This window comes from Cuculus canorus, chromosome 1 (assembly GCF_017976375.1).
Source record: "Cuculus canorus isolate bCucCan1 chromosome 1, bCucCan1.pri, whole genome shotgun sequence".
Taxonomy (NCBI): domain Eukaryota; kingdom Metazoa; phylum Chordata; class Aves; order Cuculiformes; family Cuculidae; genus Cuculus; species Cuculus canorus.
The window spans coordinates 66,220,477-66,236,820 of record NC_071401.1 but is presented as its reverse complement, the minus strand read 5'-3'; positions in this window follow the sequence as shown (position 1 = coordinate 66,236,820).

The window sequence follows — 16,344 nt, the reverse complement described above, 5'->3', positions numbered from 1 at the left end:
GCTTGCTAAAAGGAATACCTCCGAGCTGTCCATCAGTTGCACAGACGCACACAAATCCTGAGCAGCGAGGCAATGTACTCTCTGTCTTCATGCATAATACATACAAAATAGGTGAAGTGGTATGTAAAGTGAATTTTAATTGGTTATAATTGTCATTTCATTTAGTAAAGTATTGTCTGGAGACCAGGATATCAATTAGCACTCTATGGACTCTGTTACTTATGAAAATATGCATATATAGAGATGATGTGCTCTAGCAGCAGATATACTTTAATTAAGGAAGTGGTACAGTAAATTAAAGACCTTTAAAGTATTAATTAATTGGTGTATAGATCAGTTCTGAGTTTCAACTTGGTAAAGTTAAAATCACTGCACCTGATTTAAATGAGAGAAGAAATGCATATTCTGTGTTGTTACTAGCTTTTTAAAGGTGTTCCTTGCCAGAACCATGTTAGCTTAAATGTGAAATGCAACTCTTCTCTACACAGTGTCAAAGTTTTATCTTAAGTTGGAGCTGTTTAAAGTTATCCTTTGTTTATACTAAAATATCAACCAGAACAGTTTTGTCAGGAGTCTTTATCCTGCTCTTTTTGTATATGTCCTTAATATTCTTTGGTATTAACAAACATCCTAGCATTAAAAAGGTATAGAGTAGCAATTGATGTATTCCACATTATTATTAATTTGTTGGTAACCAAGGCAGGTGTTTTGTTTTTTTTTTTCTTTCCCTTCTTCTCCTTTTCCATGGAGGATGAAGAAGAACCTGTCCTTTTTTAACCACTTGCTCTGAATGACTTCTGTACCAAATATAAGTGAGAAAAGAGGATGAATGTCACCTCTCTTCTCTTCCTCCTCCTGTCGATGCATACTCCTTCTTTTGATTGACAGCTACTAATAACCTTCCTGCCCTAAGTGCCATGGAGACACTTTATTAGGACAAACAGCCAAGGAAATCTAGGAATGAAGCCAAGCCTGCAGTGAGTTATTATCGGGCTTGTATTTATCTCAGCTTTGTAATTTTTTTCAGTGATATGCAAATCCTGAAATAGATCTTCTTCTGTTGAAGGACAGGTCCCTCTGTTAATTGATCCACTGAGATTCAGCCTAACCTCTTTTAGCTATCAGCCAGGGAAACAGGCTACATAAAAGAGTCTCAGTGCTGTATACAGTTCACATAAATTCACTGTGCATTCTACAAGGAAAACTTCCATACAGAAAATGCATTTTTAGTTCCTGAACATATTTTACATATTAGTGTTATCTGCATAACAGATCAAACTGATTTGTTTATTTGTTTATTAGATATGTATGAGGGTGCACTTTTATAATCAAATGTGATTTTAGATGGAGCTTGCTCTGTTTGTGGAATAATGCACTACAAACATGTATTGTAAAAACACATTAAACGAAATTCAGACATAATGCAAATGCATTTGTTCAAAATCACCTTTTTTAAAAAAAATAAATGCTACATTACAGAAACACTTTATTACTGAGCAATTTGGCTGTTTGAGAATTGGCAACACAGGTGCATCTCCTACATGCCTTGAGATTGAGCAAACGGTTTTGTTTCTTTGTGGAGATTTTCAGCAAACAGGTAACATTGTTTCAAGTAGATCTTTTAATAGCACATTAATAACAGCATCAGGATGGATTTACATCTGCTTTGTCTTTCTGTAGGGATAGGTCCATTTAGTGAGCAATTTATTTGACAGTGAGAAGAATTTGTAACAAAGGGAAATGTTCAGGGAAGCAATAACAGTAATCATAACAATAATAGTAATATAAAAGAGTCCAGAATGAAAAGGAATCAGCACAAAAAAAAAAATGGGCACTACATTCACGTTTATGTAGCACCTCTCGTCCTTAAGAATCCTGAAAATCTTCATTAACCCTTAGTATAGTAACAGCAGTACAAGTATAGCTATTGCTGAGACAGGGAAGACAGCCCCAAGAAGGGACAAATTTGGACCTGGATTCAAACTCTCCTGAAGAGTGAACTGGGATCAATAATGCTCACAGAGTGTGGACCAGCTTTCATTTTGACACCTCATCTAAACCACTGCAACATGAAGAAGAACAGGGCAAATCTATTACCAAAACCTTCCCAGTTCTTCAACCTGAGAGACAGAACGATGTGCAGTAATGAGGTGTGAGGCATGAAAGCCTGTGCTCTAATCCCAGTTCTGCCCGCCAAATTATGTCATGGCCTTGAGCAAGTCATTTCACCTCTGCTGCTTTAAAATCAGGATGATAAGCCTTACAAGGCTCAGTCTATGATTCTTACTCAGTAAGTGTTTGTAAAGTGCTTCCAATACGTGAAATACTTATGCAGGTATGAATAATTTTTGTGAGCATGACCATAGCACCTGGAGTGTGGAGCTCCCGAAGGGGTACCATTATTAGTGTTGGTGAGGATATAGGGGAATCTGCATTTCAGCTTAGATCTGAACCTCCACAAACATTGAAAATGATCACTTCCACAGGCAAATTTTGTGCCTTATTACTGTGTCTCCAGTACAGTAATGGGAGATCTAAATAGGAATGTCTTTACCTGGTAGGGAGCTGACATTTAGAATCAATGTCCAGCTGCAGCACTTTTGGACATGCTTGAGTCCTGCTGATTTTAGTGGTATTGTGACCTGTGCTTACAGCTGATGTTTAGGGTAGATGGGAAAGGGAACACTGAAGATCATAACTGAGCTTCCATATTACTAGACTGTTTAGGGGTTAGATGTATCTTCAAACTTTAATGTGTTGTTGAAAGTCTACCTTTTCTAATTGAGGAGATTTAGAGATGAATTAGTTTTCAGCTAACTTCTGCTCATCTCCTTTATTCTTTCTATTTGTCCTCAAAGAATTGTCTATCTATTATTGCACAGAAGTCAACTCACCAAGCAAAGCTATGGTTCACAAAGCTCAGTTTTCTGTAAGTCATATCTTTGGTGGTGCAACAGCAGGTCTAGATAAAATGTCTGTGTTACATTAAAGGTATTGTACTACAGCTTGAAAGATGTTAAATAATAATGGGTTGTGCAGATGATTACTAAATTGACATTGCAGGAGTTTATTCCTTTACATTTTTCTGCTTGAGGTCATTCCTGAGTAATGAAGATGTGAAATTAAATTATCACTCAGTTGTCTTCAGATTTATCTCTCTTTTTCTCCCGAAATGTCACTCTTCCATTTCCTCTTTGGTAATTTGCACACTAGTGTGCTAATAGTTTGGAGGAAATTTCTAGCAAATGACATCACTTGAGGGGCTAGTGCTCTGCAGAGGAGTAAATGTATCGACATGAGATTTTAGAGGAATTGCAGAGCTGAGTTTTTAAGTAAAAGCATTCATGTTACATGAATCAGTACTAGGGTCTAGTAGATATTCTCTTAAAAAAAAAGACCTTGGAAAGTAGATTTTCGATCTACTGTTTTTTTGACAGAAGAAAATAACTCTAAAGAAGAGATACCACAGCACTTTTCATAACAAGCTTCTCTTTCTGTGATTTCTGTGATTTCTGTTTTGTTTGAGTGAAATTCATCTAGCTGAAATTAGCTGTTTTTTTTGCCTAAACCCAGGATTTTTCACAGGATTTTTGGAAGCATTTATTTTTTATACATGAAATGACAGTAAAAGGCAAGCATCTCACATTATGAGGAATTTTTAATTTAAATGAGGGGTTTGTTTGTTAAGATATATTAGGACAAGCAAATAAGATTGCAACTAAAAGATATACGAGTAGAAAGTCAGCAGCTTAGTATACAGGGAAATCATAGTGTAAGTACAACAATAGAACTCAAAGGCTAGCGTAGGAACCTGTACTTTGCTATGTTAGATGGTAAAAAAAAAAAATAAATTAATTAACAGTTCCCAAACGTGATTCTCTGAGGAAGGTGGTTTATGTATGGAATCCTTGTGAGGGCTTATTCTTGTATTTCTTGTTTTAGTACTTGCTTTGTTGTAAACTGACTCAGATAATCTGTGATAGTTTTAAAGGACGGACAGTAATTTTATATCTATATCTTTCTCCCTCCCTCTCTGTTACATATATAAAATGACCTGTGTATACTCACATGCACATGTATGTATGTGTATATATATGTATGCATATACACACAATGATATTCGTGCATACCGTATCTGTTACCTTATTGCAAATATTAAACAGAAATCTTATATTCGGTCTTCAATAAGAAGGTGGGTTCTTTTTTAGACAGTTGGTAAGGCTACCCTGACTTCTCTGGGATCACAATTAAATCAGTTTTAAGTGTTTTTTTGAACAGTTCCTTAAGTAATGAATAAGTGAAACAATAGCATGACAATAACAATAGCAACATACTGACTTTAGAAATATAGTAATAAATAAGACATGTTAATTTTTATTATTCAGGTTAGTTAGAGGCTATAAATTCATAACATCGGAAGAGAGTAACATCTGAAAAGATCACTTTTTCTGGAAGTCATAAACCTCACGGATTTTATATTTAGTTTAGTTGACATGTAGAGAGCTGGGCAGGGATACATCACAAAACCATCAGAGTTGGCCTATGAGGGCAAATAGTTTTATTGGTATTGATTTCAAACCTAAGGCAATGCCAAGGTAAAAGGTAGCACAATTTAATCTGACCAAAGCAAAACACAGTGTAGTCTTTTTTTATTGATACTGTCTTTTCTTTTGTATCTGCTCACAATAATCTGAGAACAAGGAAACTGTCAAAAAAGGCTCTTTTAAGACTCAGGACATCAGAATAAGGCTAGTCAGTTTTCCTTCGTGGACAAAGTGAGAGTGAAATGTTCTAATCCTTAAAGTGTGAGGAAGTAAAGGTTTCTCTAAGTCAGGACAATACAGCAGGTGACAGAGACCACATAGCCTACAGGCACATCTACAGGTCGTTCCTGGTTTCCTCATGCATGCTGCTAAGACAATGTTTTATCCTGAGGCAAAGTTACACTGAAAGAGTTAAAAACTGCTTTGAAACATCAAATGTCATGTCATAGCACTTCAGAAACACTGCTGAAGTGTTGCAAAGCATATAATGCTTTTTCTGCACTTCATTTATTTTACCCAAGAAATCATGCATGAGCCTGATCCAAAGCTTGACTCAATCCTCAGCACTTTTCCTTGTTTTTTAAAAAATATTTTTATTTTGCTTTAGCACTGACATCAATAAGCTTTAGACTCAGCCAAATAATGTTACTATCCCAAATTGTCAAATGTTAAGAATATTAAAATATTCCAAATTAGGAATAGCTTTGGCCAGTTTGTCTAACTGTTGAAGACTGGCGTTAAGTCCACTGAAAACAATGGTACTACATGGTTTTACATCATCCAAGGTGCTGTCAGAAGATATTTTGTGGATAAAAGAAAGAAGAAACTAAGCCTGAAAAAAGCACTTATGCTAAAATGTGAAGAACCAGCACTTCACAAAATCTAGAATATACGAAAAGACACACAGATTGTCTTGATATGAAATAGCAGATAACTAACAAACATTAATCTAATATTTGAACTGCTACAACTGATGACAGTGCTAAAATAGGACAGTGAACAAAAAAATCTTGTTTATGTCTGGATAGTATGACTTAAGTCCTTTACCTGCTCTTTGGGAGTGTCTCTGCGTAAGCAGCTAGTCAGGAGTCTGGCTGAAAGAACTATGAGGAATCAGGCTAGTGTAATAGATCAACCAGTATCCCTCACAAATAGGAAGGAACAAGTTTGGGATCTATAATACAATAGAATTTGTTGGGGAGAGGGATAGATTTAGTCTCTTTTTGCACATACCTTTTACAATCTTGTGCAAGCTAGCAAGAAATAAAAGTGTTCTAGCTATCTGAGCCTCGGAGCGGGCTAAGGGAGAGCTGGTCTTGCAAAATCAAGGCAAAACCAAGTATTGTCACTATTTATCATCTAAGAACAGAGGAAGCCAGATTGCTAGTCCAAGTGGACTGGCTGTGGAGGAAAGGAGCCCTGAAGCAATGGTTGTTGCTTAAAGCTGACCCCTGAACACAGTAGAACTCTTCCCAGGCTGACTTTATGATTCCTGACACTAGCAAGTTGTATTCATGTGGTCCAGCGTTCACAAATACGTATAGCATGTATTGGCACAGTCAGTTAGCCTAATCACAGTGGTAAAGCCAGGCTCTTTGCTCAGAATTTATCTGTTAGTTACCTTATGGCTTTTGCCAGACAGAACTTTCAGCCTGATGAGAAACGGGGAGGAACAACTACCCAGAGCTACATGGCATTGGAATTATAGAATCGCAGAATCATTTAAGTTGGCAAGACCTTAGGATCACTGAGTCAAACAATAAACCTAACACTGGATGGGAACTGAGTTCTCACGGAGGTCAATTCTTAGTAACACATCTTCAGACCTTGTGGACAGGTTCTCCAGTTTCCCATATATAGACAGAAAATGAAAAAAAAAAAAGGGTCTTTGACAGTGTCTCCACACACAAACCTGACCATTTGAAGGTGGTCTAAATTAGATAAATATTAGTATCTTTGCTGTCACTGCCAATACAGTTAACGCTGACTCTAAAAGCCCTATCTAATGTGAATGTCTGGTCCATTACGTAGCTATTAACTGGAGTGAGTCATGCATGTTCAGTATAAACAGCTCACTGTGTCACATTGTAACAGCATTTGATTTTTAACAGTCTGAGTACTTTCAAGCTGGCTCTTTTTTCAGGGCTCTTTCCCAGATTTTAACAACCCCTTGGCCTTGTGCAGTTCCCAAGACTATCTCTTCCACATTATATAACTTGTTTAGTTTAAGTTTTTCACTCTACATAGCAACATGAAATTGCTTTCTCATCTGCTGATGCATCCATCTTGTTCATCTCAGTAGCCTGAAACAACATAACCTGAAATACAGGCATGTTTCTACAGAAAGATGAGAATCCCTCTGGCTAACCTGACATACTCCGTGTTAGATCATCCTAGCTATCATATACAGAAACTGTCAGAAATCACGGTAAGGCCCAGCTATACACAGCTTCTCCTAGGTTGGCCCAGCTATCAAGCCATGATTACTGTCATGAATTGGATGAGTTATACAAGAGAGGAAGAGCTGGTGGGTTTTGTTACGAATAACATACCTGTCAGTGAAGTGAAAAGCATGCTTCTTCCAAAAAGGTGATATATAACATGCTTTTCACTTTACTAGAAGGGACAGAGGAGCAAATAAAGTACAAGTTTCAAATGCCTCATCTTTCACTTACAATTTGTCTATGCGATTTCCTTGCTACTGTTTTCCACAAGGTGCTCCAATCAGCAAAGAAACTGTATTTTAGCCTATTTATGAAATGGAACATGTTGTCTTCTGTGCAGTTTTCATCTATGGAAAATACAAATTAATAAAAGACAATATAAATACATGCAACTCCTGTTTCTAAATAGAATCTACAATGGAGTCCAAGCCCGAAGCTGAACATTGCAGATCTGCATGAGGAACCCATAGAATTTGGCAGATTGCAGCATGGTCACATGTTGCAGGCACTGCTGTTACCAGAAAACACTCTCAGTCTTCTGGCAAAAAGTCTGTGTTGTCTTAAGGGCTACTACAGTCATGGACAGTTTTTTTTCACAAAGTCACTCACTGTCTGCTTTTCTCTTCCACCTCCTCTCTCTTCCCCACTGTCCTTAGCATGATTTTCATACTTTTTTTAGTCACTGTTTTATTATTCTGTGAAAAACAATTTAATTATATTCAGTACCTTAGGTATTTTACTAACTTTCCTCAGAATTTTCTGTACAACTGTACCCATAATTGAATAATCTAAGTTTCACTTGAGGGGACCAGAAACAGATGGTTTGTTTTTAAACCGTTGCTGAAATACAAATGCTTACTGTGGATAGGGAACTATGACTCAGAAGCTGCAGGAACCCACTTCTGATCCCTAGCTTGTGTGCTCTGTTTGGTAACTCTTTTGCAGTTTGCAGCAGCATATTAATTCTGAAAGTGATATACTGCTTTTGAGTCAAAGGAAGTTATAAAATGCGCCGGAAATATAGTGGCTCAATAATAGCTCCATAATAAATGTTTCACACTGGGTTTCATTATAAGTATCATATTCACTCTTATGGCTTTGCACAGGAACAAATTTCATGATTACTGCAAGAGCAGAAGGACAAAAGTTTCTGCAAAATATTCAGGCCATTAATCAAAGCATACTCAAGATATGGAGGATTACAAAACTATGCCAGAATACTGGGCTGCTCTGAATAATGATTGCAAAGGGATTATTTTTTTTAACCTCCCCCCCTTGATTTTCAAAAAAGCATTTTGAAAAGTATAATGGTATAGGTAGCTTTTCCTAGATAATAACTTTGATCATCTAGCAACACAGGCATGTCCTTTGTGGGAGCATTTGTTTAGCTGAACACTCTAGAGGTTCAACCTGGGATCTCTTTAAGCACCATAAAAAGAATTAGGAACACAGAATGTACAATTCATTTAATCCCAAGGTAGACATCTACAGTAAATCAGATGATTCACCAAACCCGTCTGTAGCCTGGGTATCCAGATCAATTCAACACAAATGCATTTTCCAAATGAATAATAGGTGAGAGTACCCTCTGTACCAGAACTGAGCTTGGCATACTTGGAGATGGAGAACTGCCACATCCAGGAGGCTTTTCCTCACCACAGCCTAATTCAGCATACAATATAGGGCATCATCTCTACATTTTTCTCTTTTCATCACCCTAAAATTTCTGTGCACCTGCTCTTCGAATATTTGATGATTGTTCATGGCCAAACATCAGTGCAATAGGTATCAGGAGCACCCCATACATGGCTGGGAAATTCCAACAACAGCTAAAAAGAGTAAGGAGCACATGCAATGTGCAAAGAGTCTATTACCTTGGGAGCAATCAGTACTAGAAAGTCTGAAGTTAACAGAGCTGTGTCTTTCACTGCCTTTCTCGCATCCACAGGCTAGGAAATAACTAGTAGCACTGGCAATGCTCCTGAAATCTGCTGGCTGACTAGTGAAGATTTCAGTGTTTTAAACGTCAGTTTCTGTATTTACATGTGGTAATACTTAATAATACCTGCATTCAAATAGAGTGAATTAAATCTCCCTGCTCTAGGCAAATAAATTTTAGGCATTTCAAGTGGGATTCATATATCCATCTGTAGCGATCTGTTCACGTGTTCTTAGAGTGTAGCAACGATCTTCCTCCATCTATGAATGGAGGGAGAACGAGAAAGAGATTTTTAGTGCTTGACTTCTTATCCTGGAAAACCACTTTCATATGAGATGAGTTGTCTTCATGTCATTGATTGGTAAAAGGAATTTGGATACTCACTTCAGTTAGTGTCTGCTGCTGGCCACAAATCAGAGGCCAGTGTCAGAGAAGATGAGTCCCACAACAGAAGCCGTAATGACCTCTCAAAACCCTGAAGAAAACAAAGGATTCCCTCAGAAAATAATATTGTTCCATGGAGCTATTTTCTCATTGAAAGTGAAGGACCATGTACTGACCCAATTTATTTTTTACCTCAGTGTGCCCAAAACTACTAGTTTTTCTGAAAATGTAACCCTGATCAAGCTTATTATTAATCTGTGTAATATATGTTAGGAGTAGTTGAAAAAGTTAGTCTAACCTAATCATCTCAAGTTTCAGAAAGATCCACAGGTCATTACATTTTTTTTCTTAATTCTCAATTTTCATGCTTTCTTTATTTGTATCCTTTTCACATTTTATTTCTTCGTCTACAGTCCTTTAGTCATTTGCATTTTCTCTCTTCCATGCAACAGAGAAGTTTCACATTTAGAAGCTGACACCTGTGGTTTTGAATAGCATCTTTTAATATAAATTATATGAACGAGATGTGCTGCATGATTTTTCAGTGTACCTTACACAATAATTGACCTCACATAGATTGTCAGTTATTCATGGCCCCTTGCTTTAAAAAGGGTCCTAAACAGCCAATCACAATTTAAAGGCGTAATATTCTGCATTAAACACATTTGTTCACAGTACCTTTCACAAATTATTGGCCATTTTCTTTCCCAGAATTGGGGATTATTGAAGTTTGTGCAACGAGAACTTTGTTCTTCATAACTCATCCCCTTACTTGCTTATGCAATGAAGCATTATAATGTGCAGATAGTTGCTTCAGAGGACTTATGACTTCACTAGCTGGACAAAGACAGAACAAAGACAAGTCAATAGGAAGGAAAACATTTGCAACATAATGTGAAGGTAAACCAACTTACATTTGCTTCAAATATGTTGACAGAAAATACCACTAATCTTCCCTGTTAGCTGTGAAGATAAGGTGCTTCTACAAGTCCTTTTTCAATTACATTGCAGTACTTTCTGTGGTATGTTTTTTTGTGGTTCAGGTTCCGAGACTTTTCATATCTGATTTCTGATCTTTAGACAGATGTCAGAAGTTTAAAAAAAAAAAAAAACAAAACAGGGCAGGATGTGGACGTGATACATCCTGATACTTCCTCTACTTAGAGCTGCAGTGAGGTCCACTACTAGAAGCTTTGTTTGGAGCTTGAAAAACTGCCCAGACGCTCTGCCAAGGTAGCTGGAGTTATGCACATCACTGTTTTGTATCTTAGTTTCCTAATGTAAGAGAGAGGAATTAATACCATCTACTGATGGGCATATCCAGAATGGCAAATTAGGCGCAAAGCAAAGGATTACACTCTGGAAATTACCCAGTCAAGAATCATGTCAGTTCTGCCATCAGAACATTTCTGATAGCTCTCAGGTAACAAGAGCACAAGGAATTTCGTGCCCATTTATACACTCTGGGGTTAACACTGAGTGCACTTTCTAATTTCATCTCACTTACTCCTTCGTGTTTGTGGGGTCTTCCATACTGGCTTTTTGTAGAGGGCTTTGAGATCTGCAAAAGGAAAGGAGCAAAATCTGCTAATTATTATTGTTATTGATGAAAGACTGCGATAAGCCTCAGCAGGTTTTGGATCAAAGCTTGAATTATTGAAAACACTTTAAAGACTTTTTTACCCTCTCTCAGTTTATAAAGAAGTATATGTACGCATACATAAACAAAATCAGAAGGAGAAAGGTATAAGCTGAAGCCTGAACAAAACTATCAACTTCTCTTGTTGTGTTTATCTCATATCCTTGGCTGTTTGTTTTTTTTTTTTTTTAATGACCCTTATGTGGTAGGAGAAGAAAGAATAATATATGATTAATTTCTATTTTGAAGCTTTGTTTGAAAGGTGCTTTATTTGCATTAGCATTCATAATTACTTAATGACAAATCAGATATGGTTCATTGCTAGTAAGTGTAGAAACATGTTGTCTGAAGGATGTAGTTTAATTAGTATACTCCTAAAAACATGTCCCTCATGACCATTGGATGTAATCATTATTTTATGTATTTAACTGTGAAATTTATGTTTACTCAGCAGGCTAGAGATCATCTTTTCTTTTTTTTTTTTCCAAAGCTTTTTAAAGCAATACATTTAGACTTTAAAGAAGCCCACGAAATCTCCCCAACAGCAGGTACTAAAAAAAATTAAAACAACTATTATTGCAATGAAGCAGATATAATTTTTTAAAAAATTTAACAAACATAATATTGCACCCATAAAACATAGCAGGAGGAATAAATATGCAGGGAAGCTCATTTTAATTCCTCAGTTAATAACTTAGACAGAGGAGATGCACATTCTCCTAGATCAATGAGACAATTTGGGCATTCTTTTATTGTTGATTAGTGAATCTGAAAATGACCTCATTTCAAGGGCATTGAGAGATTTCTTTTTCTCTGTGCTGTTATAGCAGAAGTGAATACTGTGAACAGTTTTTCTACTCAGGCTGCACTAAAATCTGAGAATGTCCTTATATTAGTGACACAGAGGACAGTGACAGCAAACAAAAATCATCAGAACTTTGCAAAGAGGTCTCCAAATGTCGCATAGACTCTTCAGTAGTAATCTCATTTTTCCTTAAATCTCTCCCTGGAAAAGGAAGTCCTCCTTCATTCAGCATTTCCAGTGAGCTGGAAATGACTCCATTTATGGAGTCAGCTGTTATTCAAGCTGCGTAAGGCAATTGGCCCCATTTTCACCTGTGAAGATACAATTAAGAGATAGTAACATTCCTCTACTCTTCTGCAATGCATATTTCTAGAATACTTGTACTTTTAGGATACATATTATAACTTTTAGGATTTTAGGATACAACTATTAATATTTTAGGATACTGCCTGATATATTTTCTACTTTATTATTTCTGCTCCTGATTCTTCATTGGCTTCAGGCTAGGTATGGTGACTTAGAGATAGGTTCCTTTTGCCTCTGTAAGTACCAAACCCTTAGGTTTTAAAGTCTCTTCCACTTATTACAGTGTGCCTCTATTACTAGGCACAGGCATCCTGAAGGGGTTACAGGTGTGTCTGTGCTTCTGCCACCCCTGCTTCCCAACTACAACACTCACAGTATCTGGCTTTGCAATGCAGTGCCTCCAGTGATCTCCACGTTGTTATTGACACTTGCCTGGAGTTTTCTCACCTGGGTGCTGGGCAGGGGTGAGAAGCATTTTCTTTCTGCTTGAATATCCCCTACAGCTGCTATAACTGTGTGACCCTTGACAAATTATGTGATAAGAAAAGAGGAGAAACATGTCTTCTCTCTTTGGCAGATTGTCACTGGGACTGTGTCTGCATGAAGAGCAGCTCATGACATTACATTAAAAATTAAGTAATAGATGTGTCCATTCATCTTGGACGGTAACAAAGAAAGCAGTCGACTTTTGAAGCTATAGCATTATAAACATTACAGGATGCTTTACTATTTACTTGGTCCACCATGGCCTGGTTCTGCAGGGTTTGCTGAAATAGGCTGAACCCTTTTCTTTCCCACTGTCCATGCAGGCCCTGCACCCATCTGTGTAGTCCCAGGGGACATGGATATTTTCCCAGACTACATTAGTAGTTTGGATCAAGGCAAAATTGTGATTCTAATGCCAGTAAGTAAACAAGTACAATATATGAAATATAAATGAAAACTAAAGCAAGAGCCCCTTCAAAATAACACCAGCTGAAAAATGTAAAGCATAGTCATAAACCAAAATAAAAAGTGTTTTGTTTTGTTTTTTTTCATTGCAGTGTTCAGGAAATACGCCCTTTTGCTTTGCTTTTAATATGTACCTGAATGATCACATAGCAAAATAGGCCATCTTACACAAATCTCCACAAAGAAAACTCTGTAGGGAATGACACAGGGTCATTGTCTGAAGGACACTTCCTTTCATCAAGAAACGAAAATTTAATATGCAAGAAAGTGCATTTCCCTAACTGAAAAACAGATTGAATAGCTGAAGCAGGGGTGTGTGGTTGAAGACTGCAGCTAGGAATGCGCAGAGAGCCTGTTGAAGGGGTGGAGGGCAGGTGGTACAGATTGGCAAGACTGTTGGGTGTGGGCTGTTAGAAATCTGTATGAGGAGTAGTCATGAGGGAGACAAGAAGTGTTGCTCACACCACAGAAAACTTTTTGAGGTAGAGGATGACTATCGTGAAGATTCAGAGAAACATTTTGCCAAAAAAGTTTGTTCTTTTATCTCAGTATTCAAGACATTTTCACATTTATTCCCAGTCCTTTTATTTTTTTTTAAAAAAAAAAAAAAAACAGCAAACAAACCACCAAACCCACTGACTTTAAGTTATCCTCTGTTTTTAGGGAAAAAATGAAGAGAAAGAATGCATGGCTTCTGAAAGTCGCCTAAGCTTGATCTTTCTTTGTGTTCCTACATGCTGGTCTCTTTTTTTTTTTTTTTTTAATTCTCAAGTGGAGGAGTAGGGAAGTAGGGATCATCCCACATGGCAAGAAGTGCACATTGAAACTAAAATCAGTTTACATGTCATATGAGTTCCACAAGTCCAAATCTTTAACAACAAAGGATCAGCTGCCTTGCCACAGACAATTTAGAACTACAGGTTGTTGGTGTTATTTAAAGAGAAAAACATTTTGTTTTTGAGATTCTCATATGTCACTAACAATAAGGGAAATATTTTAAAGGCAACAATCAAAATCAAATTAACATGATAATACAGCTTTGTACCACTCATGCATGCACAACAAGGAACGGTAAAAGATATTTTTTTACAAATGAAAAATGAGAATTCTGTATTTATAGTCTTACCTGTTCTGAAGGATGTGATTTTACTGAACTAAAAAAAACCCAAACCTGTTTAAGAGCAAGAACTGTACTTACTACTACTTGACTATGAAATGGAAAGCTTCTAGGAGAAATTACCAAACAATTAAGATATTATATAAATTAGAAAGTTTTTCTCAATATTGCTGAATACTGAATACCCTATACAATTGACTCATAGCTGTCACATGACCATTTGCAAAGGAAACCTGTGAAATTATAGTCAGTATATTTTTCATTTAGTGAAAACATGAAATACTCCGAAAGTTAACTAAATGGGGTATTCTGCTTTGCTTCATCAAAGGTGCCTGTTCCACAGATGGTCTCCATCTATGGTTTCCAACTGGAAATCATTCACTCACTTTGCAGTTTTCATCCTCCGGCAACATTGAAAGATAACTGATGGCAAGGACGTCTGTTGTACAATGCAGTCATGTCACTGGCATGTAATGCCACAAGCCTCAGGAACATAAAGGAATTGCACTTCTCTACAACTGTTGAGAACCATCAGCTTATACCAGTGCAAAAGCATAGAGATAGCATTGAAGATTATACAATAAGTCTGCCTAGTCTTGCCATTAATAGCGACCAACAGCAGATCCAACAGGGAAATTGCATAAATGATATTTCTGCTCATAGATCTCCCTACACCCAGCAGTGTGTGTTATACTGCAAATTCCACTAGTTGCCCTCTGGTGCTAGTATCTTGTTACAAATGTAGTATGACACGCTACATATTCTTTCTTTTGGCCACCTCAAGCAACCTGCCCACTTACTCATGTTATTTCCTGTCCAGCAATAAATCCATAGAGATAAAGATTTGTAGAGTTTAGTGGGACTCAGATGAGATCCAGTGGCTTTCATTGTTCTTCAGATCAGGGCTTTAGATGGAAAACACCATGATGGAAAGACTTTCTACAGTTGTACAGTTCCTAGCAAGATGATGGTAAGTAGTATGAACAATCTCTGGTCATGATTATACCATGCTTTGTTTTGTAAGAACTGATATCCCTTACCAACTTTTTCTACCTAGTTCTACTGCAGATGCTATTTTTATTAACATAATTGCTTTATCTTTCTTGAAACTTTCCAAGTAGCCCTCAATTATTATTTAATAATAACATACGGTGGTCAGGTCAACAAGCTAATTATAGGATGCAATGCCATAAAAAGTATTTAATTTTATCACTTCTACATTTGTTGCCTTTTCCTTTCACTGAATGCCCTCTGTGTCTTAACTGTAGAACAGAGTAGCGAGGACAACCCACTGCTCTCTGTAGAACAGAGTAGTGAGGACAACCCACTGCTTTTCTCTGTACCACTCATTATTGCATGTGTCATCTCCTATTCTTTTTGCTTCACACTAAATAATCTTAATCTTTTCAGTTTCTTTTCATGTGAACACTCCCTATCCAACTAATATGTATTTTCTGCCCTTTTTCAGACCTTTCTTCTTCTACTGTATCTTTCTGAAATATATCTGAAACCTGATAGAGTATTCAACATGACAATGTAACCTCCATTTGTAGAATGACATTTTAATAATTCCCGTATTAGTCTCCATCCCTTTCTTAATATAGCCTAACATCTGAGAACTTTATCAAATAGTGAAATGTGAAGCAATTAAATCTATAATATGTAAATCTGAACCTGACAGTTAGGCCTATAAGAAAGATATTCTTTATATACAAAAAATAAAACTCACTCTGAATTAAGGGAACAAACAAAGGATGATGCATGGGATGTGATAAAGAGGATTAATAACAAGAAATGGCTGTAAGACCTTCATCAGAAAATCCATGAGCTAAATTCTGCTCTCCATTACAACCCCAATGGATACTATGAACATTAGTAACCTGCAATTATGTTGTATAAAGGCTGCTGAGTTGCATTGTAATTAACATCCTTTAGGGTGACCACAGTAATTTTAAATGTTATCATTAAATATACAAATGAAAGTGGAAGGTGTTGAATATTCTATAGCAAAGTTGAAGCTCATGTCGGTTTTATATTTTCTTTTTTTCATACCACATTCTGATAAGCAGGCCCCCACAGAAGGATTTCTTCCTCACAGAAGAAGAGCAGTCAGGCACAATTTCAATATTTTCCAAATTAATTATTTCCACTCTTGTCCAGATTTACTAAATATTATCAGCTATAGATTTTGAAATTAAAATGTTAATGATAAATA